Source organism: Arachis ipaensis, chromosome B10 (assembly GCF_059453495.1).
Source record: "Arachis ipaensis isolate K30076 ecotype BB chromosome B10, ASM5945349v1, whole genome shotgun sequence".
Taxonomy (NCBI): Eukaryota; Viridiplantae; Streptophyta; class Magnoliopsida; order Fabales; family Fabaceae; genus Arachis; species Arachis ipaensis.
The window spans coordinates 54,969,925-54,996,351 of NC_142435.1; the positions used below are offsets into that span (position 1 = coordinate 54,969,925).

The 26,427-nt window shown below is 39.5% G+C and overlaps 2 non-coding genes across 2 annotated transcripts; both read right to left on the bottom strand.

The window, feature by feature from the left end:
• Positions 1-811: 811 nt before the first annotated feature.
• On the bottom strand, positions 812-919 carry LOC148580110 (small nucleolar RNA R71). The gene has a single exon (XR_015895598.1). It is a non-coding gene; the product is annotated as a small nucleolar RNA R71 (small nucleolar RNA).
• A 22,333-nt stretch (positions 920-23,252) lies between these two features.
• LOC148580111 (small nucleolar RNA R71) lies at positions 23,253-23,360 on the bottom strand. Its single transcript, XR_015899131.1, has one exon. It is a non-coding gene; the product is annotated as a small nucleolar RNA R71 (small nucleolar RNA).
• Between the last annotated feature and the right edge of the window lie 3,067 nt (positions 23,361-26,427).

Here is a 26,427-nt window from a genome sequence, read left to right on the forward strand (position 1 = left end):
ATTAACTAATTATTTTTATTTTTGATTTTAAATTTTCAAAAATTACTAACCTTTTTCAAAAATTATTTTCAAAAATTCACTTCCCCCTTTCATCTTCTTCTATTTGTTTATTCATCTACTAACATCTCTTCCTCACATCACTCACCAAAAATCCGAACTCCCTCTCTCTCTCTGAGTTCAGATTTTCTCTTCTTCTTTTCTTCTATTCACACAGGGACCTCTATACTGTGGTAAAAAGGATCCCTATTGTTATTATTTTTCTGTCCCTCTTTTTCATATGAGCAGGAGCAAAGACAAGAATATTCTTGTTGAAGCAGATCTAGAACCTGAAAGGACTCTGAAAAGAAAACTAAGAGAAGCTAAAATACAACTGTCTAGAGACAACCTTTCAGAAATTTTTGAACAAGAAGAGGAGATGGCAGCCGAAAATAATAATAATGCAAGGAGGATGCTTGGTGACTTTACTGCACCTAATTCCAATTTACATGGAAGAAGCATCTCCACTCCTGCCATTGGAGCAAACAATTTTGAGTTGAAACCTCAATTAGTTTCTCTAATGCAGCAGAACTGCAAGTTTCATGGACTTCCATCTGAAGATCCTTTTCAGTTCTTAACTGAATTCTTGCAGATATGTGATACTTTTAAGACTAATGGAGTAGATCCTAAAGTCTACAGGCTCATGCTTTTCCCTTTTGCTGTAAGAGATAGAGCTAGAGTATGGTTGGACTCTCAACCTAAGGATAGCCTGAACTCTTGGGATAAGCTGGTCAAGGCTTTCTTAGCCAAGTTCTTTCCTCCTCAAAAGCTGAGTAAGCTTAGAGTGGATGTTCAGACCTTCAGATAGAAAGAAGGTGAATCCCTCTATGAAGCTTGGGAGAGATACAAAGGACTGACCAAAAAGTGTCCTTCTGACATGCTTTCAGAATGGACCATCCTGGATATATTCTCTGATGGTCTATCTGAATTAGCTAAGATGTCATTGGATACTTCTGCAGGTGGATCCATTCACCTAAAGAAAACACCTGTAGAAGCTCAAGAACTCATTGACATGGTTGCTAATAACCAGTTCATGTACACTTCTGAAAGGAATCCTGTGAATAATGGGACGCCTATGAAGAAGGAAGTTCTTGAAATTGATACTCTGAATGCCATACTGGCTCAGAATAAAATATTGACTCAGCAAGTCAATATGATTTCTCAGAGTCTGAATGGAATGCAAGCTGCATCCAACAGTACTCAAGAGGCATCTTCTGAAGAAGAAGCTTATGATCCTGAAAATCCTGCAATAGCAGAGGTAAATTATATGGGTGAACCTTATGGAAACACATATAATCTATCATGGAGAAATCACCCAAATCTCTCATGAAAGGATCAACAAAAGCTTCAACAAGGCTTTAATAAGTGTGGAAGAAATAGGTTTAACAATAGTAAACCTTTTCCATCATCCACTCAGCAACAGACAGAGAACTCTGGACAAAATACCTCTAATTTAGCAAACTTAGTCTCTGATCTGTCCAAGGCCACTGTAAGTTTCATGAATGAAACAAAGTCTTCCATTAGAAATTTGGAAGCACAAGTGGGCCAGCTGAGTAAAAGGATCACTGCAATCCCTCCTAGTACTCTCCCAAGCAATACAGAAGAAAATCCAAAAGGAGAGTGCAAGGCCATTGACACAACCATCATGGCCGAACCTGTAAGGGAGGTTGAGGACGTGAATCCCAGTGAGGAAGACCTCCTGGGACGTCCAGTGATCAATAAGGAGTTCCCTCTGAGGAACCAAAGGAATCTGAGACTCATCTAGAGACCATAGAGATTCCATTGAACCTCCTTATGCCATTCATGAGCTCTGATGAGTACTCCTCTTCTGAAGAGAATGAGGATATTACTGAAGAGCAAGCTGCCAAGTTTCTTGGTGCAATCATAAAGCTGAATGCCAAATTATTTGGTATTGAGACTTGGGAAGATGAACCTCCCTTGTTCACCAATGAACTGAGTGATCTGGATCAACTAACATTGCCTCAGAAGAAACAGGATCCTGGGAAGTTCCTAATACCTTGTACCATAGGCACCATGATCTTTGAAAAGGCTCTGTGTGACCTTGGGTCAGGGATAAATCTCATGCCCCTCTCTGTAATAGAGAAACTGGGAATCTATGGGGTACAAGCTGCTAAAATCTCATTAGAGATGGCAGACAATTCAAGAAAACAGGCTTATGGACAAGTAGAGGACGTGTTAGTAAAGGCTGACGGCCTTTACATCCCTGCTAATTTCATAATCCTTGATATTGGGAAGGATGAGGATGAATCCATCATCCTTGGAAGACCTTTCCTAGCCACAGCAAGAGCTGTGATTGATGTTGACAGAGGTGAACTAGCCCTTCAATTGAATGAGGACTCCCTTGTGTTTACAACTCAAGGTTACCCTTCTGTAAACATGGAGAGGAAGCATAACAAGCTTCTCTAGAAACAGAGTCAACCAGAGCCCCCACAGTCAAACTCTAAGTTTGATGTTGGGAGGCCACAACCAAACTCTAAGTTTGGTGTTGAACTCCCATATCCAAACTCTAAGTTTGGTGTTGGGAAGTCTCAACAATGCTCTGAACATCTGTGAGGCTCCATGAGAGCCCACTGTCAAGCTATTGACATTAAAGAAGCGCTTGTTGGGAGGCAACCCAATTTTTATTTATCTAATTTTATTTTCATGGTTTTTCATGTTTTATTAGGTTCATGATCATGTGGAGTCACAAAATAAATATAAAAATTGAAAACGGAATCAAAAACAGCAGAAGAAAAATCACACCCTGGAGGAAGACCTTACTGGCTTTTAAACGCCAGTAAGAAGCATCTGACTGGCATTCAACGCCAGAACAGAGCATGGTTCTGGCGCTGAACGCCCAAAATGGGCAGCATCTGGGCATTTGAACGCCAGAATTGCACCCTGGAGAAGAGCTGGCGCTGAACGCTCAGAACAAGCATGGTTCTGGCGTTCAACGCCAGAAATGGGCAACAAATGGGCGTTCAACGCCCAGAACAAGCACCAATCTGGTGCTGAACGCCCAGAGTTGTGTGCAAGGGCATTTTGCATGCCTAATTTGGTGCAAGGTTGTAAATCCTTGAACATCTCAGGATCTGTGGACCCCACAGGATCACCTCAGGATCTGTGGACCCCACAGGATCCCTACCTACCTCCACTCACTTCTTCTCACCCCTCTTTGACACAATCCCATAAATACTCTTTCCCAAAACTCTTCACCAATCACCTCAAACTCTCTTTCCTATCACCACTTCACCACTCACATCCATCCACTCTTCCCCATAAACCTACCTCATAAACTCCACCTACCTTCAAAATTCAAAATCAATTTCCCACCCAACCCACCCTAAATGGCCGAACCTAACACCCTCTCCCTCCCCTATATATAGCCCTCCTTTCTTCCTCATTTTCACACAACACAACCCTCTCTTCCCCTTCTTGGCCGAAACACCTCTCTCTCTCCCTCTTCTCCATTTCTTCTTCTTCTTCATCTATTCTTTCTTCTCTTGCTCGAGGGCGAGCAATATTCTAAGTTTGGTGTGGTAAAAGCATAAGCTTTTTGTTTTTCCATTACCATTGATGGCACCTAAGACCAGAGAATCCTCTAGAAAAGAGAAAGGGAAGACAAAAGCTTCCACCTCCAAGTCATGGGAGATGGAAAGGTTCATCTCCAAAGCCCATCAAGACCACTTCTATGATGTTGTGGCCAAGAAGAATGTGATCCCCGAGGTCCCTTTCAAGCTCAAGAGAAATGAGTATCCGGAGATCTGACATGAAATCCAAAGAAGAGGATGGGAAGTTCTAACAAAACCCATCCAATAAGTCGGCATCCTAATGGTTCAAGAGTTCTATGCCAATGCATGGATCACAAGGAACCATGATCAAAGTAAGAACCCGAACCCAAAGAATTATCTCACCATGGTTCGGGGGAAATACTTAGATTTTAGTCCGGAAAATGTGAGGTTGGCGTTCAACTTGCCTTTGATGCAAGGAGATGCACGCCCCTACACTAGAAGGGTCAACTTTAATCAAAGGTTGGACCAAGTCATCATGGACATATGTGTGGAAGGAGCTCAATGGAAGATTGACTCCAAAGGCAAGCCGGTTCAATTAAGAAGACTGGACCTCAAGCCTGTGGCTAGAGGATGGTTGGAGTTCATCCAACGCTCCATCATCCCCACTAGCAACTGATCTGAAGTTACTGTGGATCGGGCCATCATGATCCATAGCATCATGATTGGAGAGGAAGTAGAAGTTCATGAAGTCATCTCCCTTGAACTCTACAAAATAGCCGAAAAGCCCTCTCCTTGGGCAAGGCTAGCTTTTCCTCATCTTATTTGCCATCTATGTTACTCAGCTGGAGCTTCCATAGAAGGAGACATTCCCATTGAGGAAGAGAAGCCCATCACTAAGAAAAGAATGGAGCAAGCAAGAGAGCCCATTCATGGATCTCAAGAGGCGCATAAAGCTCATCACCATGAGATCCCGGAGATGCCTCAAATGCATTTTCCTCCACAAAACTATTGGGAGCAAATCAACACCTCCCTAGGAGAATTAAGTTCCAACATGGGACAATTAAGGGTGGAACATCAAGAGCACTCCATCATCCTTCATAAAATAAGAGAAGATCAAAAAGCAATGAGGGAGGAGCAACAAAGACAAGGAAGAGACATAGAAGAGCTCAAGGACATCATTGGTTCCTCAAGAAGGAAACGCCACCATCACTAAGGTGGACTCATTCTTTGGTCTTACATTCTCTGTTTTTCGTTTTCTCTATGTTAAGTGCTTATCCATGTTTGTGCCTTCATTACATGATCATTAGTATTTAGTAACTTTGTCTTAAAGTTATGAATGTCCTATGAATCCATCACCTCTCTTAAATGAAAACTGTTTTAATTCAAAAGAACAAGAAGTACATGAGTTTCGAATTTATCCTTGAACTTAGTTTAATTATATTGATGTGGTGACAATGCTTCTTGTTTTCTGAATGAATGCCTGAACAGTGCATATGTCTTTTGAAGTTTTTGTTTAAGAATGTTAAATATGTTGGCTCTTGAAAGAATGATGATAAGGAGACATGTTATTTGATAATCTGAAAAATCATAAAAATGATTCTTGAAGCAAGAAAAAGCAGCAAAGAAAAAAGCTTGCAGAAAAAAAAAAGAGGCAAAAAAAATTAGAAAAAGAAAAAGCAAGCAGAAAAAGCCAAAAGCTCTTAAAACCAAGAGGCAAGAGCAAAAAGCCAATAACCCTTAAAACCAAAAGGCAAGGGTAGATAAAAAGGATCCCAAGGCTTTGAGCATCAGTGGATAGGAGGGCCTAAAGGAATAAAATCCTGGCCTAAGCGGCTAAACCAAGCTGTCCCTAACCATGTGCTTGTGGCGTGTAGGTGTCAAGTGAAAACTTGAGACTGAGCGGTTAAAGTCAAGGTCCAAAGCAAAAGAAGAGTGTGCTTAAGAACCCTGGACACCTCTAATTGGGGACTTTAGCAAAGCTGAGTCACAATCTGGAAAGGTTCACCCAATTATGTGTCTGTGGCATTTATGTGTCCGGTGGTAATACTGGAAAACAAAGTGCTTAGGGCCACGGCCAAGACTCATAAAATAGCTGTGTTCAAAAATCATCATACTGAACTAGGAGAATCAATAACACTATCTGAACACTGAGTTCCTATAGATGCCAATCATTCTGAACCTCAATGGATAAAGTGAGATGCCAAAACTATTCAAGAGGCAAAAAGCTACAAGTCCCGCTCATTTAATTGGAGCTATGTTTCATTGATAGTTTGGAATTTATTGTATATTCTCTTCTTTTTATCCTATTTGATTTTCAGTTGCTTGGGGACAAGCAACAATTTAAGTTTGGTGTTGTGATGCGCGGATAATTTATACACTTTTTGGCATTGTTTTTAGTATGTTTTTAGTAGAATCTGGTTACTTATAGGGATGTTTTCATTAGTTTTTATGTTAAATTCACATTTCTGGACTTTACTATGAGTTTATGCGTTTTTCTGTGATTTCAGGTATTTTCTGGCTGAAATTGAGGGACTTGAGCAAAAATCAGATTTAGAGGTAGAAGAAGGACTGCTGATGCTGTTGGATTCTGACCTCCCTGCACTCAAAGTGGATTTTCTGGAGCTACAGAACTCAAAATGGTGCGCTTCTAATTGCGTTGGAAATTAGACATCCAGGACTTTCCAGAAATGTATAATAGTCCATACTTTGAATGAGTTTAGATGACGTAAAAGGGCGTTTAATGCCAGTTCTACGCTGTTGTCTGGAGTTAAACGCCAGAAACAAGTCAAAAACCAGAGTTGAACGCCAGAAATACGTTACAACCTGGCGTTCAACTCCAGAAAGAGCCTCTACACGTGTACATTCAAGCTCAGCCCAAGCACACACCAAGTGGGCCCCGGAAGTGGATTTATGCATCAATTACTTACTTCTGTAAACCTTAGTAACTAATTTAGTATAAATAGGACTTTTTAATATTGTATTTGACATCTTGGATTGTATTTTTGATCGTGTGATCACGTTTTGGGGGCTGGCCATTCGGCCATGCCTAGACCTTTCACTTATGTATTTTTAACGGTAGAGTTTCTGCACTCCATATATTAAGGTGTGGAGCTCTGCTGTTCCTCAAAGATTAATGCAAAGTACTACTATTTTCTATTCAATTCAACTTATTACGCTTCTAAGATATTCATTCGCACTTCAACCTGAATGTGATGAACGTGACAATCATTATCATTCCTTATGAACGCGTGCCTGACAACCACTTCAGTTCTACCTTAGATTGAATGAGTATCTCTTGGATCTCTTAATCAGAATCTTCGTGGTATAAGCTAGATTGATGGCGGCATTCATGAGAGTCCGGAAAGTCTAAACCTTGTCTGTGGTATTCTGAGTAGGACTCTGGGATTGAATGACTGTGACAAACTTCAAACTCGCGAGTGCTAGGCGTAGTGACAGACGCAAAAGGAGGGTGAATCCTATTCCAGCATGATCGAGAACCTCAGATGATTAGCCGTGCTGTGACAGAGCATTTAGACCATTTTCACAGGAGGATGGGATGCAGCCATTGACAAGGGTGATGCCTCCAGACAATTAGCCATGCAGTGACAGCCCATCGGACCATTTTCCAGAGAGGATCAAAAGTAGCCATTGACAATGGTGATGTCCTTACATAAAGCCAGCCATGGAAAGGAGTAAGATTGATTGGATGAAGACAGCAGGAAAGCAGAGGTTCAGAGGAACGAATGCATCTCTATACGCTTATCTGAAATTCTAACCAATGATTTACATAAGTATTTCTATCCTTATTTTGTTATTTAAATTCGAAAACTCCATAACTATTTTATATCCGCCTGACTGAGATTTACAAGGTGACCATAGCTTGCTTCATACCAACAATCTCCGTGGGATCGACCCTTACTCACGTAAGGTTTATTACTTGGACGACCCAGTGCACTTGCTGGTTAGTTGTATCGAAGTTGTGAATGAAAAATAATTTATTAAGACGTGCGTACAGAGTTTTTGGCACCGTTGCCTGAGATCACAATTTCGTGCACCAGCTTCCAACAGAACAATCACAATAACCGCCAATTTCAATCTCATCAACAACAACCACCTCTGCAAGCAAATTCTAAATCCCAAGAAGATTCTAATTGGAAGATGATGAGGAGTTTTATGCAGGAAACCAGAGCCTCCATTAGAAACTTAGAGGTGCAAATGGGCCAACTGAGCAAGCAAATACCTGAGAGGTTTGCAAGTACATTTCCAGGTGATACAGTGGTGAGCCCAAGAGAAGATTGTAAGGTTATTCAATTGAAAAGTGGTAAAACAGTTGGCTCTGAGACAAAGGCCAATGAAGAGCTAGTTGAAAAGGAAGCTCCATAGGAGAAGAAGGAAAAAGTAGAGCAAGCCCCTCCAAAACGTGCAGACAACCCGTTCCCTGACTTTCTTGACACTTATCCTACATTGTCGAAGGCTCCTGAATACAAGCCAAAAATGCCATATCCTCAGAGGCTTCAGAAGGCTTCCAAAGAAAAGCAATTCTCTAAATTTTTAGATGTCTTCAAGAAGTTACAGATCAACATTCCTTTTGAAAAGGCTCTTAAGAAAACGCCTCTTTATGCTAAATTTTTGAAAGAATTGTTGACTAACAAGAGGAATTGGAAGGAGCAAGAAACCGTGGTGTTAACCAAGGAATGCAGTGCTATTATTCAACATAAACTTCCTGGGAAAATACAAGATCCATGGAGCTTTGTGATTCCTTGTACCATTGGAGATGTCACCATTCAGAGAGCTTTATGTGATCTTGGAGCCAGCATCAATCTCATGCCACTTTCAGTGATGAAAAAGCTTCAAATTGAGGAGGTAAAACTCACTCGTATTTCTCTTCAACTTGCTGATCTTTCTATTAAATTACCTGTGGGTGTTGTTGAGGATTTACTTGTTAAAGTAGGACTATTTATTTTTCCTACAGATTGTGTAATATTAGACATGAAGAGGATGTAAAATCCTCTATTATTCTTGGTAGACCCTTTTTCGCTACAGGAAGAGCCCTAAGGGTAAATGAAGAACAAGTGGTCCTTAATGTTTTTGAAGCTCTCAAGCACCCTAATGATTTTGAAGGGTGTATGAGGATTGATGTTGTTGAACCACTCGTTCAAGAAGTACTGGAAGCTGAGGTACTTGATGACATTCTGGATCTTATTTCTATGTATGAATTAGTTGAAGTTGATGATTCACCACCCCAGAAGGCTATGGTTCACACGCCTAAAGTAGAGGAGGAAGCCCCCAAGCTTGAGCTTAAACCTTTACTCCTAAATATGTGTTCTTGGGTGAAAATGATTCCTATCCAGTGATTATTAGCTCTTCCCTGAAGCCTGAAGAGGAATAGGCACTTATTTCAGTGCTCAGGAGCCATAAGACAGCTCTTGGATGGACCATTAGTGACTTGAAGAGGATTAGTCCAACCAAGTGTATGCACAAGATCCTCCTTGAAGATGATGCTAAACCAGTTGTGCAACCACAAAGGAGACTCAATCCAACCATGAAAGAGGTGGTCCAAAAAGAGGTAATGAAATTATGGGAAGCAGGTATTATTTACCCTATTTCTGACAGTCCTTGGGTAAGTCCTATGCAGGTAGTTCCCAAGAAAGGAGGGATGACGGTGATCAAGAATGAAAAAAATGAGCTTATTCCTACAAGGACAGTCATAGGATGGAGAATGTGTATAAACTACAGGAGGCTCAACACTGCTACAAGGAAGGATCATTTCCCCTTGCCCTTCATTGATCAGATGCTTGAGAGGTTAGCTGGTCATGCATTTTATTTTTTTCTAGATGGATATTCTGGATATAACCAAATTGCAGTGGACCCTCAAGATCAAGAGAAGACAGCATTCACATGCCCCTTTGGGGTGTTTGCCTACAGAAGAATGCCATTTGGATTTTGTAATGCTCCAGCAACTTTTCAGAGGTGTATGCTTTCAATTTTTTCTGATATGGTTGAAAAGTTCATTAAGGTATTTATGGATGAGTTTTCTGTTTCTCGTAATTCTTTTGAATCCTGCCTTAAGCATTTATCTCTTGTCTTGAAACTGTGTCAAGAATCAAACCTTGTTTTAAATTGGGAAAAATGCCGTTTTATGGTTACAGAAGGTATTGTTCTTGGTGATGCCAGGGCATTTTGGCCAGTTTCACTGACCTTTTCTTTACTGTTTTAGGGTAGTTTCATGCATTTTCTTAGGAAATAAGCAAGTTTTGGGTATAATTTCACTTATATCTTGATTCAAGCAAGCATGGTGCACTTTACATGATTTCATGAGAATTTTGCATGAATTAAATGACAAATTGGATGATGCATGTCTCATGATGAGGATTAGAACTTTGATACACTTTATTGCTTGATTTCAGGACAAAGGAAGCAAGAGAGAACCACGTTAGCAGCCACGTTAGTCTAACTAACGTGACCACTAACGTGGAATGGGAGCTAGCTTGCAATGTTAATGAGAAAAGTAATCGCCAATAACGTCCTCGAAACCATCATAGCCCACGTTAAGAGTCACATTAACTAAGTTAACGTGAACTCTAACGTGGAAGAAGAAAGTGGAGCCAACATTAGTGACACTCACCTTTGTCACTAACATTGGACCAAGCTCATGTTGGCCACGTTAAGGGCCACGTTAACTTAGTTAACGTGGACTCTAACGTTGGGAAGCAAAAGAATTGCCAACATTAGTGGCACTCACCTTTGTCACTAACGTTGGACTAAGCCACTTTGAGCCACGTTAACTCCTACGTTAACTTAGTTAACGTGGAAGCTAACGTGGAGAAAGCAAATAATCACCAACGTTAGTGACACTCACCTTTGTCACTAACGTTGGAATGAGCCACACTAAGCCACTTTAAGCCACGTTAACTCCCACGTTAACTTAGTTAACGTGGAAGCTAACATGGAGGAAAGGATGATGAGCCAACGTTAGTGACACTCACCTTTGTCAGTAACGTTGGAGATGGCTATCATCACCACGTTAGAAGCCACGTTAACTTAGTTAACGTGGATTCTAACGTGGGAAGTAGGGGCATCTTGGAACGTTAGTGACAAAGGTAAGTGTCACTAACGTTCTCAAAGGATTGGCAAGCCTACGTTAAGAGCCACGTTAACTAAGTTAACGTGGACTCTAACGTAGGGGGAAGGGAGGACTCTCAACGTTATTGGAAAAGGTGAGTCCCAATAATGTGTGCGAAGGACCAAGAGGCAACGTTAGTGGTCACGTTGGTACCACTAACGTTGAAGTTAACGTGGATCATCCCTGGGTTAGGAACGTTAGTGAAAAAGGTGATTGTTACTAACGTTCTCGAACCCACACTCTCACTTAACGTTAACGCCACTAACGTCCTGAGCTAAATACCCTGCCTACTTCACACTTTCTCTCTGCAAGTAAAGCTAAGCCCACTGAAGAGGATAACTGCTTCAAACTCAAGAACCAATGACCCATATCCAAGACTTGAAGAACCAACTAGAAGATCAGAAGAGTAGTATATATAGGGGTAGTTTTGAATTAGAGAAGGAGCTTTTTGGGGGAGTTGGAAATTTGAGAACTACTTGATAAACCACTATTTTATGGTTTATCTTGTACTCAATTGAGTGGTTTTTATTAACTCTTTACCCACTTATTCATACTATTTGCATGGTTTTACATTTGCCTTCCTAATTATGTGCTATGATTGAAAACATGCTTCTTTGATCCTATATTTGCTTATTATTAATCCTCTCTTATTACCATTAGATGCCTTGATATGTGTGTTAAGTGCTTTCAGAGATTATAGGGCAGGAATGGCTTGGAGGATGGAAAAGAAGCATACAAAAGTGGAAGGAATACAAGAAGTTGGAGAAATTGCTAAGCTGTCCAGCCTGACCTCTTCGCACTCAAACGGCTATAACTTTAGCTACAGAGGTCCAAACAACGCGGTTCTAGTTGCGTTGAAAAGCTAACCTCCGAGGCTTTGATTTGATATATAATATGCTATAGTTCCCCTGACGCTAGGTGACGCGACCGCGTGATCCATGCGGCCACATCGCAGTGACGGAAATCCAGCATAGCAAAATTCGAAACCAGCAAATTCTGGACTGTTTTTGACCCAGTTTGCGGCCCAGAAAACACAGATTAGAGGCTATAAAGTGGAGGAATACATCCATTCATAGGAGGCTCTCATAATTCATAATTTTAGGAGTAGATGTAGTTTTTAGAGAGAGAGGTTCTCTCCTCTCTCTTAGGATTAGGATTTAGGATTTCTCTTAGTTTTAGGAGTGACTCTCAATCCCAGGTTCAACGTTCTTTTACTTTATATTTATCTCTTACGTTCAGATACTTTAATGCTTATATTAGTTATGTTGCCTATTTGGCTTATGCTACATTCATGTTATGATTTTCTTAATTAATATTATTTGAGGTATTTCAGACTTATGATTGGTCTCTTTAATTTATTAATGCTCTGTGTTTATCCAAATTATTTTCATTCAAGTAGACTTCCTTCCCTTTTGGCTTTGGTTAAACAATTGGAGACCCTTGAGTTATCAAACTCATTGTTGATTGAAAATTGGATTTCTTCATTTCATTAATTCAAGTTCCAATAACTCTAGCCTTTCCCAAGGAAAGACTAGGACCTGAGGAATCAAAATTAATTCATCCACTTAACTTGCCTTCATAGTTAGAGGTTAACAAAGTGGGAGAAAAATCTAATTCTCATTACAATTGATAAGGATAACCAGGATAGGACTTCCGGTTCTCATACCTTGCCAAGAGTTTATTTTACAGTTATTTATTTATTTTTATTGCTCGAAAATATACCTGTGCGCATTGCCCAAACTTCCAAAACCCCCAATTTACAATCTTCATAACCAATAATAAGAACATACCTCCCTGCAATTTCTTGAGAAGACGACCCAAGGTTTGAATACTCGGTTATCAATTTCAAAGGGGTTTGTTACTTGTGACAACCAAAACGTTTGTACGAAGGGATTTTTGTCGGTTTAGAGACTATATCTACAACGTAACTGTTTCTATGAATCTCTTTACTGGTAAAAATCTCCACGTCAAAATGGCGCCGTTGCCGGGGAATTGCAAACGTGTGCCTTATTATTGGTTATTGCAAATATTTGCTTTTTGATTTGTTTTTTTTTTATTTTTATTTTTTCACTTTTTCGTAAATTAAGAGGTTATTGATTTTTATTTTAAAATTTTTATTTTATCTTATCTTATTTCAAAAATCAAATTTCAAAATTTAAATTTAAAATTTTTTTTTTCAAAATTCAAATTCAAAAATTTTCAAAATTCAAAATTCAAATTTCAAAATTTCAAAATTCAAATTTCAAAATTTAATTTTCAAATTCAAAATTTAAATAACCTTTTAATTTAAATTTATTTTATTTTTTTGTTTTTAATTTTTTATTTGCTACTATGAACTCTCACCCCTTTGGCTCTGAGTCTGGTTACAATAATGTTGCAGGAAGAAGAAATTACAATGAGAACAGGCATCAAGGTTGGAACAATCAAAGATGGGAGAAGCCACAAGGATTTGATCAACCCTCATGGCAACAACCACCTCCAATGGACTATCAACAACCACCACCATATGCCTATGAACCCTTTCCTCAACATAACTTTGGACCACCACACTCACAAGTCCCTTTCCACCATTCACCTCCATATGACCCTAACCCACATCCACCATACCAACCACCTTATGAACCAAATGAACCATACATAGATCCACCCCAAACCTCCATGGAAAAAGCACTTGCCGATCTAAACTCTACTATACAAGCTCTCTTCACCCAAATCAGACCACCAAATACCTTCAACAATCAACCCTCAAGCTCTAGTGCACTTCCTTGTCAACCACAGAATAATCTCTCCATCCCATCACCACCATCTATGGAAGAGCACCCACATCCATCAATCCAAGAGCAAGATGATCCCAATTATGCTATTGATATGGAACAAGAAAGAAGGAATCATCTTCGCGAATCCATACTTCATAAAGAGCTAGAGGAAGCCCTACGGGTAAAGGTAGGAGAGACCCTTGAAGATGAAAGAGTAGTTGAAAAGAGTTGTCATGAAAAGAAAATCATCGAGGATGAATACGATTTTATACTTAAACAACTGGACAAAGCAGCAATTATTAAAAAGGAAGAAGTGGTTGCAGACTTGAGAGATGATGTACCTCCATTGGAAAGTCCAGTCACAGAGCCTCCTTCCACGGTGTTTGATGTTGATGTTGAGAAGAGCGTACAACCTCCAAGGCAAATCATGGTTGAAGATTTTGTAGAGGTTGATCAAGAGGTAGAAGATGTCAAAGAAGAGCACAAGGGAGTGGAGCTTGAAATTACCTTGCCAAAGTTGTTGGAAACCCCTCCCCCTAAGTTGCCATCATCCTTCACAAAATTCAAGTGGGTAAAATTCATATCCCATAGCTTTCTAATCCCACTTGAATATAGGCTACTGGAGACGGATGGTCAACTTAGAGCTCTTTGTGGCATTAAGAGTAAGAGGAAGATGGCCAGTGATAAGAATTGTCAAGCAAGGTTCATTATGGTTGGGAGCTTTAAGTTTAAATGCAACGGTTGGCATAAAACTCAACTGAATAGGTCTAGGAAGCTGTTTGGATGTCTCAGTAAGAATTCCGACTGTTCACCACCCAAGTGGAAAAATGATGATCAACAAGAAGATGGGTGCAAAGGCAAGGTCTGGGACCCCGGAATTCATCCCAGAAATCAACACTATTGGGACCTTGTCACTTGTTTTAACTTGCTTGAAGGCTTTCTGCGCCTAGTTTAGGATCCTGGAGGCCACTGGAATCACAAACATTGGTGGAGATTCCTGGATGAGTTCAAGCACAAGCCTCCATAACAAAGGACTCCCCAAATGTCCAACTTAAGGACTTTAACTAAAAGTGCTAGGTGGGAGACAACCCACCATGGTATGATCGTCCTTTTTCATTTTTATTTAGTTTTATTTGTTTTTGAATTTTATTTTATTTTGTTATATTGAACCTGGAGTTTTGCATCACATTCATATTAACACTGCATTCTGCATTTTTATGATTACAAAAAAAAAAAGCGAGCACGCGACGCGACCGCATCAGCGACGCGTCCGCGTCGCAAGGAGATGGGAGACAATATTAATATGAACAAAGAGTCACGCAGGAGCAGCGCTGGAGGCGTGCCAATGGCACAAATTACCCCACGCGACCGCGTCGTTGACGCGACCGCGTCATATGGGAATAATGACCTCCCACGCGACCGCGTCACCCACGCGACCGCGTGACCTGAAATCGGCGTAAAAAGGTTGTACGGCAGAAAGTTGAGCTGGAGTTGAGCTGGACTCGTGCTGGAAGCCCAAGCCCTACCACGCGAACGTGTGCCCCACGCGTCCACGTCATTTTTAAAAGAAAGGCCACTCACGCGATCGCGTCACCCAGAATTTTGGCAAAAATAGGTTCGAACAGAGAGTTGTGCGACCGCGAGGCTGCACGCGCGCCACTAGCACAAATCAAGTCACGCGATCGTGTGCCCCACGCATCCGCGTCACCCAACCTTATCGCGCAACACGCGACCGCGTCACCCACGCGACCGCGTCGCCAGCGTCGCACAACCTATCCAGATTAGTGTCAATTTTCTTATCTTTTCTCTTCTAATCCTAATTTCTTCCTTCTCTCTCCTTTCTCACTTTCTTTTTCTACTTCTTATTCTTTTTCACTTTCATTTTATTTTATTTAATTGCATACTTTCATTCATTGCATATTTTATTTTTCTAAAGTTATTATTGGTGTTCAAATATTCTTATTCAACTGTTACATCTTTTCTGGTATTTTCTTGATGCTTAGTGACTTGTTTTGTTTTCAATAGGTAATATTATTTATATCAATGCCAATCTTTTATACCTGTATTAATTTTACATTGATATGAATTTATATTATCTCTCCTTACCCACACTCTCCCTCATTGTTGCAACATTTTTTCTATTACTGGTATGCCATGTGCTTCTATTATTTTTTCACTTGCATGTTGTAGCTACCATGTAATTGAGACCCTCATTCTTTGGCATTAACCAACCCATGTTTTAAATTGTTTCTTATCTTTATTTCTGGTTTACTGTTCTTCTTTTTCTCTTCTTTCAGGCTGGCCACCAAAGACGGCAAAAAGGAGAAACTTCTAAAAGGGAGACAAACAAGTCCATCTACAAAATCTTTAGAGAAAAGCAAACAGTTGAAACAACCCGTCCACCTGCACATCTCAGCATGCACCGAGGACGGTGCAATCTTTATGTGTGGGGAGGTCGATACCGATCTCCATGGGTAGATATTTCTTGACTCAACACCAAATTTTTTATTTTTTATTTGTTTGTTCATTGTTGCATTTGCTTGTTTAATTGCATATTTGTTTGATTTTTTGCATATTTTACCACTTGGTTGAAGTAATATTTTCTTTTTCAAGAAAATTTTTAGAGAATTTCACTAATTTGAATAAAATTTAATGTTACACTTGTTTGAAGAGATATTATACTGGAACATGGTTTAGAGCTCGAACACACAAAACCTGTGAGATTTTGAGCCTATTTAAATTGGTTGCATTTTATCAACCAAAAATTTTGTTTTAGTGTGTATTTTTCTCTCTAAAATTGTGATCTTTGTCTTGCTTAATTCTATATTTCCATGGTTTGATGTATACATGCACTTATATGATTGAGGCCTTTGTTTCACTTAGCTTACATACCCATATGGCCTTAACCTTTTCATTATCCATTACAAACTAAATTTGAGCCTATTTTACCCCTTTGTTCTTTACTTTAGCACATCATTAACTCTAAGCGGAAAACAATAATGTCCTTAATTTGAATCCTTAGTTAGCTTAGACTAGTGAGAGTGCTTATGATTTAAGTGTGGAAAAGTGGGTTTGGAAATATTTGGTTTGAGAAATGAGTATGTTTTTCCTAAAAATGTGAAAGAAATATTTAGGACATGTTCATGCATTCAATAATTTAATCATATGCATTGAAAAAAAAAATTATATATATATATAAACGAAGAAGAAGAAAAAGAAAAAAAGAAAAGAAAAAGAGCAATTAAGCAAAAAAGGGACAAAATGCCCCAAAGTAAGTGAAAGCAATGCATATGTACTGTACTCGAAATTAGAATGCATGAATATGTGGAAAACATGGTTAATGGATAGTTAGATATTATATTATGATTACATGGATTGTCTAAAGTTAGGTGGCAAGTTTAAGTTAATTAAGGATTCAGATTTTAGTCCACTTGGCCAAATACAATCCTACCTTGACCCTAACCCCATTACAACCCTTAAAAGACCTCTTGATTTGTGTATTTGTGCATTAAATTTATGTTGATTGTTAGATGAAAAGCAAGCCTTAGAAAGCAAGGTAAGTAGAGAATTGAGAGAATCGAACCTTAAACACTTGAGTGATTAGAGTGTATACACTACCAGTGAGGGTTCGATGCTCAATTCCTTGTTCCCTGCTTTCATGAGCTGTTTTCTTCTTGCAAGTCTATTTGTACTTCATTTTCATGATTTGAATTAGTGAAATCCAGTTCATATTTCTTCTTGAAGGATTTGTTTACTTTTAACTAAGTAGGTAGAATCATTTTGCATGTAGTTGCATTTATAGGTTGCATTTCATACATCCTACCATTCCTCTTCATCTTTATAGTTTCTCTTGAGCTTAGCATGAGGACATGCTAGTGTTTAAGTGTACGGAGGTTGATAAACCACTATTTTATGGTTTATCTTGTACTCAACTGAGTAGTTTTTATTAACTCTTTACCCACTTATTCATACTATTTGCATGGTTTTACATTTGCCTTCCTAATTATGTGCTATGATTGAAAACAAGCTTCTTTGATCTTATATTTGCTTATTATTAATCCTCTCTTATTACCATTAGATGCCTTGATATGTGTGTTAAGTGCTTTCAGAGATTGTAGGGCAGGAATGGCTTGGAGGATGGAAAAGAAGCATGCAAAAGTGGAAGGAATACAAGAAGTTGGAGAAATTGCTAAGCTGTCCAGCCTGACCTCTTCGCACTCAAACGGCTATAACTTTAGCTACAGAGGTCAAAACGACGCGGTTCCACTTGCGTTGGAAAGCTAACGTCCGGGGCTTCGATTTGATATATAATATGTTATAGTTCCTCTGAAGCTAGGTGACGCGACCGCGTGATCCATGCGGCCGCGTCGCAGTGACGGAAATCCAGCGTAGCAAAATTCGAAACCAGCGAATTCTGGACTGTTTTTGACCCAGTTTGTGGCCCAGAAAACACAGATTAGAGGCTATAAAGTGGGAGAATACATCCATTCATAGGAGGCTCTCATAATTCATAATTTTAGGAATAGATGTAGTTTTTAGAGAGAGAGGTTCTCTCCTCTCTCTTAGGATTAGGATTTAGGATTTCTCTTAGTTTTAGGAGTGACTCTCAATCCCAGGTTCAACGTTCTTTTACTTTATATTTATCTCTTACGTTCAGATACTTTAATGCTTATATTAGTTATGTTGCCTATTTGGCTTATGCTACATTCATGTTATGATTTTCTTAATTAATATTATTTGAGGTATTTCAGACTTATGATTGCTCTCTTTAATTTATTAATGCTCTATGTTTATCCAAATTGTTTTCATTCAAGTAGACTTCCTTCCCTTTTGTCTTTGGTTAAATAATTGGAGACCCTTGAGTTATCAAACTCATTGTTGATTGAAAATTGGATTTCTTCATTTCATTAATTCAAGTTCCAATAACTCTAGCCTTTCCCAAGGAAAGACTAGGACCTGAGGAATCAAAATTAATTCATCCACTTAATTTGCCTTCATAGTTAGAGGTTAACAAAGTGGGAGAAAAATCCAATTCTCATTACAATTGATAAGGATAACCAGGATAGGACTTCCGGTTCTCATACCTTGCCAAGAGTTTATTTTACAGTTATTTATTTATTTTTATTGCTCGAAAATATACCTATGCGCATTGCCCAAACTTCCAAAACCCCCAATTTACAATCTTCATAACCAATAATAAGAACATACCTCCCTGCAATTCCTTGAGAAGACGACCCGAGGTTTTAATACTCGATTATCAATTTCAAAGGGGTTTGTTACTTGTGACAACCAAAACGTTTGTACGAAGGGATTTTTGTCGGTTTAGAAACTATATTTACAACGCAACTGTTTCTATGAATCTCTTTACTGGTAAAAATCTCGACGTCACTACTCTTTGGTTTTTCAGAATGCATCTTCCATCTTTGTTTTCCATTTCCAGAGCTATGAACAACTAAACCCCTTTCATTGGGTTAGGGAGCTCTGTTGTAATTTGATGGATCAATATTAGTTTTCATTATTCTTCTTCTATCTTTTCTCTTGATTTTACTAGAAAGCTTTCAATCTTCATCCAATTGGGTAGTTATCTTGGAAAAGAAGCTATTCATACTTGGATCTCTTCTGAATCTTGGAAGAGGAATGAAGAGATCATGCTAGAAATGCTTTCTCATGTTGGACCAAATTGGGGTTGGAAGGATATGGTGACTATAATTCTACCAACACTTGATTTGGGAATGCATGTGGTATAATCAGTGACCATACTTCATCTCTTCTCATGAGCAATTGACCAAGGAATTGGCTATTGATCAAGATTTGAGAGATTGAATTACAAGGAATTGTAATTCGATCACTTAAGATTTCCAAGGAGATCAATGAATGCATTGATTGAGGAAGAGATGAAAATAAACTTGATGCAGACAATGCAACATCTCCTAAACCCAATGAATTCCCCATTCTGATCTTACCCATTCTTTTTAATTTTTGCAATTTACTTTTATGTGCATCTTCCCCATTCCCATTTAAGATTCTGCAATTTACTTTTCGTCATTTATTTTCAGCTCTTTACTTTCAGCATTTACATTTTCTGCTATTTACTTTCCCGCCATTTAATTTTCTGCAACTCTCAAACCGAAATTTTGCTTCGCTCAACTAGAACATTCCTCTAATTAAAGTTGCTTGACCAATCAATCCCTGTGGGATTCGACCTCACTCTATTGTGAGTTTTTACTTGACGACAATTCGGTATAATTGTCGAAGGAAAATTGTTGAGAGACAAGTTTCCGTGCATCACTTGGACACCGGATTTCAAGTAAGGGAATTGAGGTTGATAGAGCAAAGGTGGAGGTAATTGAAAAATTACCACCACCAGCCAATGTTAAGGAAGTCAGGAGTTTCTTGGGTCATGCAGGATTTTGTAGAAGATTTATGATGATCGGATAATTTATACCCTTTTTGGCATTGTTTTTAGATAGTTTTTAGTATGTTTTAGTTACTTTTTATTATATTTTTATTAGTTTTTATACAAAAATCATATTTCTAGACTTTACTATGAGTTTGTGTGTTTTTCTATGATTTTAGGTATTTTCTGGCTAAAATTGAGGGACCTGAGCAAAAATCTGATTCTAAGGCTGAGAAAAGACTACATATGTTATTGGATTCTGACCCTCCTACACTTGAAATGGATATTCTGGAGATACAGAAGCCCAATTGGTGGGCTCTCAATTGAGTTTGAAAGTAGACATCTTGGGCTTTCCAGCAATATATAATAGTCCACACTTTTCCCGAGATTTGATGGCCCAAACTGGCATTAAACGCCAGCCAGAGACCCTTTTCTAGAGTAAAACGCTAGAACTGGCACCAAAACTGGAGTTAAACGCCCATACTGGCACCCAAGCTAGCGTTTAACTCCTAGAATGGCCTATGCACGTGAAAGCTTCAATGCTCAGCCCTAGCACACACCAAGTGGACCCCGGAAGTGGATTTCTGCACTATCTGCACTTAGTTACTCATTTTCTGTAAACCTAAGTTACTAGTTTAGTATAAAAACTACTTTTAGAGATTCATTTTGAACTCATGACAATTTACACTTCATATTGTATCTTCTACGGCATGAGTCTCTAAACCCCATAGGTGGGGTGAGGAGCTCTACTGTGTTTTAATGGATTAATGCAATTACTACTATTTTCTATTCAATCATGCTTGATTCTATTCTAAGATACTCACTCGTACTTCAATATAGAGAATATGATAATCTGTGACACCCATCATTATTCTCAAATCTATGAACGAGTGCCGGACAACCACTCCCGTTCTATCTAAGCTCAACGTAGTCATTGGGGGACAGCTTGAGTGCGTATCTCTTGGGTCTCTGATCCATGAACCAAGTCCGTGAGATTAGAACCTTCGTGGTAGAGGCTAGAACCAATTGGCAGCATTCCTGGGATCCGAAAAGTCTAAACCTTGTCTGTGGTATTCCGAGTAGGATCTGGGAAGGGATGACTGTGACGAGCTTCAAACTTGCGAATGTTGGGCGCACTGACAGTGTGCAAAAGGATAGAGAGATCCTATTCTGAGGCTAGTGAGAACCGACAGATGATTAGCCGTGCGGTAGCTATACCTGGTATTTTTCATCCGAGACGAGAAATTCGACAGTTGATTAGCCGTGCAGAAACCGTGCTTGGTATTTTTCATCTGAGAGGATCATACAGCTTGCCATTGAAGGAAGCTGATAAACCACTATTTTATGATTTATATTGTGTTTAATTGTGTGGTTTTACCATGATCCTTACCCACTTATTCATTAAATTAGCATGCATTTAGATTTCCTTCCTGATTTTATTACATGCTTGAAAACTACTTCCTAGAGACTTTAATTATTTATTTTTAATTCTCCTTTATTCCATTCGATGCCGTGATCTGTGTGTTGAGTGTTTCAGACTTTACAGGACATAAATGAGTTGGAGACTGGAAAGGAAGCTAGCAAATATGGAAGGAACACAAGAATTTGAGGAGATAACCAGTGAGAAGTGACGCGGTCGCATGGCTCACGCGACCGCACGAAGGAGAGCAAATCGCAGTGACGCGGCTGCATGGATCACGCGGCCACGCGAATTGGAAAAGTTCTAGCGACGCGGTAGCGTGGACGACACGAACGCGTGGCGAGGAAAAGCGCGAATGACGCATCCGCATGGATGACGCGATCGCGTGACATGTGCGATCTGCATAATCTACAGAATTCATTGGCGGCAATTTTTGGGCCTTATTTTGACCCAGTTTTCGGCGTGGAACAGCAGGCTAGAGTCAGAGAACATGCAGAAACAAATAACAGATTCATTCAGAGATAGTTTTGGATCTAGTTTTACTCTCTTAGGTTTTTCTCTCTAGGTTTTAGAATTTTAATTTTCAATTGGTCTTAGCATTGGAACATTGAGAAGAGTTATTCCCTCATCAAGACTTCGTCATTCTAGTTCGTTTTCTCAACTTGGTTTTATTCTTCCATGTTCCTTGTTTTGTTCAGTTTTGTTATTTGAATACTTTTATGATTATTTAATGCAAGGATTATTTCTTTTTAATTTAATTTCAATTCCAATAATCATGTCTTCTTTTAATTCTCTTTCATATGCTATGGATTCTTTATTTACAATGCGTGAGTAGTTTCCTTACTTGATGGGGAGTTGATTAAAAGGAACTCTTGAGTTGGAAGGACTAAAGAGAAATTTGTAATTGGGTTAAATGTTGGATTGCTATCATGTCACCAACGCCAACACCTTAGAACTAAGTGGGTTGCAACTTGTGAACAGATCTGGCATTCCAGATTGTTTGACTTTCCCTTACTTAGTAAAGGATAACCAAACAGAACAACCATTAATTATAAATTAATCTTACAATCACTCCACCAATAATAGAAATTCCAACCAATCAACTCCCAGTCAAGGCTTTTATTCATATTATTTAACTTTCCTCAATTTACATTCCAATTTACTTAGCTCAACTTCTTGGAACATCTGATTAATAAGATAGCACACTTTTCTGCAACTCGTTGGGAGACGACCTGAGACTTAAAACTCCTAGTAATTTTTAATTTAATTCTCTGTGACATATTTCTAAATTGATAGGCAGATTTTCGGTGAGTTAAGAACTATACTTGCAACGCAACCATTTTAATAATTTTTAATTCACCAGCTTCTGCGTCTCATCAATTTTTGGCGCCGTTGCTGGGGAGTTGCAATAGAGTGCTAATCTTATTAATTAAAATTTATTTATTTGCATTTTATTTTATTTTGCTACTATGAGCTGCATGTTTCTTCCGTCAAATGACGCGTTCAGTTCCTGATCCGCGCTTGCTAATATTCGATCCCAAAATTGAAAGGACAATTTCACGAATAAGGCGAGAACAGCGTCGGTTAGCCCGCTCTGAGGGCGGATCTGAAAGTGAATCTGAGGAAGAAACCAGCCCCCGTTCTACTGATTCGGTTGTTTTACGTGCAGAAAACATGGTAGCTAGAAGAGTTACCATTCAGGAGGAAGGAGCTCCTGATTTTACAATGCAACCGTTTCAAGCGCATCATCCAGCGGTAGCTACAGATTTTGAAATAAAGACCGCACTGTTAAATTTGATGCCCAAGTTTCATGGCCTACCTGCTCAAGAGCTTATCAAGCACTTGAGAGATTTCCAGGCAGCCTGTTCCACTGTCAGGCGTGATGGCACTGATGAAACTTTAATTCTGCTGAAAGCTTTTCCGTTCTCTCTTGAGGGAAAAGCAAGAGAGTGGTACTACACTCAGAAAGGAGTTTCTGGAGAAATTATTTCCATCCGAAGTTACTGATAAGCTAAGGAAGGATATCTCCACAATTATTCAGGATGACAATGAGACTCTCTTTGAATACTGGGAGCGCTTCAATAATCTTCTGGAAGCATGCCCCCACCACATGATTGACAAGATCGTGCTACTCAGCTATGTTACACAGAGTATGAGGCCCCAAGATAAGACCATACTGGAAAGTGCCAGCAATGGGTCTATGAAGAAGTACAAGACCACTGATGAAGCTTGGCAATTGATCAGTGATTTAGCTGAATCCACTAGGAACCACAGACAGAAGCAAGGCCGTTCAAAAGCTGTTGCAGAAGTATCTTCTAGCAGCGAGACTGCTGCTCTACGTGAAGGCATCTGTGAAATGACCAACTTGCTGAAGCAAATACAGTTGAATCAACAAGCTCAGCAAGCTCAACCTCCTCCACCACAGCAAAACCAACAACTAGTCCCACAAAGAATTTGTGGAATCTGTGCTGATTACAGCCATTACACTGATGAATGCCCACAACTCCAACAAGAAGACAACATGGTGGCATCCACTCACAACTTCTATGACCGCCCCAACCAAGGGTACAATCAAAGTGGAAATAATAACCATGGATGGCAGGACAATTCAAACCAGAATTGGAAGGACAACAATAACAGAGGAGGCAGAGATAATCAGGGAAATCAGAGGTGGAACAATAACAACAACAGGCAGCAAAATCAACCTTACAGAGCACCTCACTTGAGGCAGAACCAAGGACCACAGAACAATCAGCAACAGACCTCTCAATTTACCCATTCTTCTTCACCTTCTACTGAAGACCTACTGCAATCTTTTGAGAAAAGACAACAGGCCATGGAAAGTAACATCATGAATATTATTAATGCCAGTCTGAATGGTCTCACCTCTACTATGCAAGCTTTTGTGACACAGTTTGTACCAGCACAAAATTCCAATAACCAACCTTCAAGCACCACTGGAATCCCCTCTCAACCATTACCCAACCCAAAGGGAGGCATTAATGCCATCACCCTGAGGTCCGGAACCACACTACAAGAGAGGATTCAGGAGGAACCAAGCTCACCAGAATATGCCTCAGCTGAAGAGGTGGTAGAAATCGAAGATTTTGAAGAGGAAGAGGATATACAGGACATAGCTGAAGAAGAGATAGCTCAACCACAGGAGGAAGCACCAAAAAGCGCAGGCACCACAGAAAACACTACTCCCGTTCTATTTCCACAACTTGCAAGGAAGCCCAGGAAGCAGCTGGAACCCGATCCTAAAATGGTAGAGATATTCAAAAAGGTCGAGGTAACTATTCCCCTTTTTGATGTTATTCAGCAGGTACCTAAATATGCAAAGTTTCTAAAAGACTTATGTATCCATAAAGACAAAATTAATGAATTAGAAACTATTCCTTTAGGTAGTTTTATATCTGCTTCAATGGGAGGATTACCTGAAAAATGTAATGATCCAGGTCCTTGCATAGTTAGTTGTACTATTGGTGGTGTAGTAATTTATGATTGCATGTGTGATTTAGGAGCATGTGTCAGTATAATGCCTTTGTCTATATAGGATGTTTTGAGGCTCCCTCCCTTAAAAAGGTCGGCAGCTCGTTTTGTGTTAGCAGATAAAAGCATTATTACAGAGGCTGGAGTTGCTGAAGATGTTTTGGTGAACATTAAAGGGCTCACATTTCCCACTGATTTTTATATCTTGGAGATGCCCCACAATGATTCATATAAGCCATCATCAATCCTACTTGGAAGACCATTCCTGAAGACATCAAAATTCAAATTGGATGCTTTTTCAGGAACATACTCCTTTGAAATAGATGGCCGCATAATAATCTTCAATCTGAATGGAGTCATTGACAATCCCCCAGAAGATCGTTCTATCTTCCAGTGTGATGTCATAGACGAAAGTGTGGCTAAAATTCAAGAGGAAGAGTATGAAGAGAGGCACACTGGACAAGGTCCCAGTGTGGGGACCCTCTTAACTGACAGTGAGGGCACTTCGCCATTTTCACAAGCCCCAGATAATCCAGAGCCTGCCCATGATCAAAAGTTAGAATTGAAACCTCTCCCTCCACATCTCAAATATGCTTACCTTGAGGATGAGCAGAAGCTTCCGGTTATTATTGCAAGGGAACTGACTTCTCAACAAGAAGAGCAGTTACTTGATGTACTGAGGAAGCATAAGAAAGCAATTGGGTGGAGTTTGGCAGACATATTGGGAATTAACCCTCAAGTATGCGAGCATAGAATATTTCTCGAAGAGGGAGCAAGACCTGTCTGTCAACCCCAGAGAAGATGGAATCCCACCATCTTGGAAGTTGTCAAAAAGGAAGTGACCAGACTATTGGAAGCAGTTATCATATATCCCATTTCAGACAGTGAATGGGTAAGCCCAGTACAAGTGGTGCCCAAGAAATCTGGAGTCACTACAGTGAAGAGTGAGCATGGAGAGCTCATAGCAACTAGAGTTCAGAATGCTTGGAGAGTCTGCATTGATTACAGGCGTCTCAACCAAGCTACCCGTAAGGATCACTACCCACTTCTATTCATTGATCAAATGCTGGATCGCCTGTCAGGTAAATCACATTATTGCTTTTTAGATGGTTACACAGGTTATTTCCAGATTCATATAGCTCCTGAGGATCAGGAAAAGACTACTTTTACATGTCCTTTTGGGATCTATGCTTATAAGAGAATGCCCTTTGGCTTGTGCAATGCACCAGCTACCTTCCAAAGGTGCATGATGAGTCTTTTCTCTGATCTTATCGAGGACTGTATGGAAGTTTTTATGGACGATTTTAGCGTTTATGGTGATTCTTTTAGATGGATTATCTCAAGTATTAGATAGATGTGTTAACACAAATCTTGTATTGAATTTCGAAAAATGCCACTTTATGGTAAAACAAGGGATTGTATTAGGACATGTGGTATCTAATAATGGTATTTCTATAGACCCAGCAAAGGTGAATGTTATTTCTAGTTTACCTTACCCCTCTTCTGTGAGGGAAGTCCGTTCGTTCCTTGGCCATGCAGTTTTCTACAGGAGATTTATTAAGGACTTTAGTAAGGTGGCACTTCCCTTGTCTAGATTACTGCAGAAGGATATTGAGTTCGAGTTCAGTGAGGATTGTGAACAAGCGTTTGATAAGCTGAAGACTGTTCTAACTCAAGCCCCAATTGTGAGA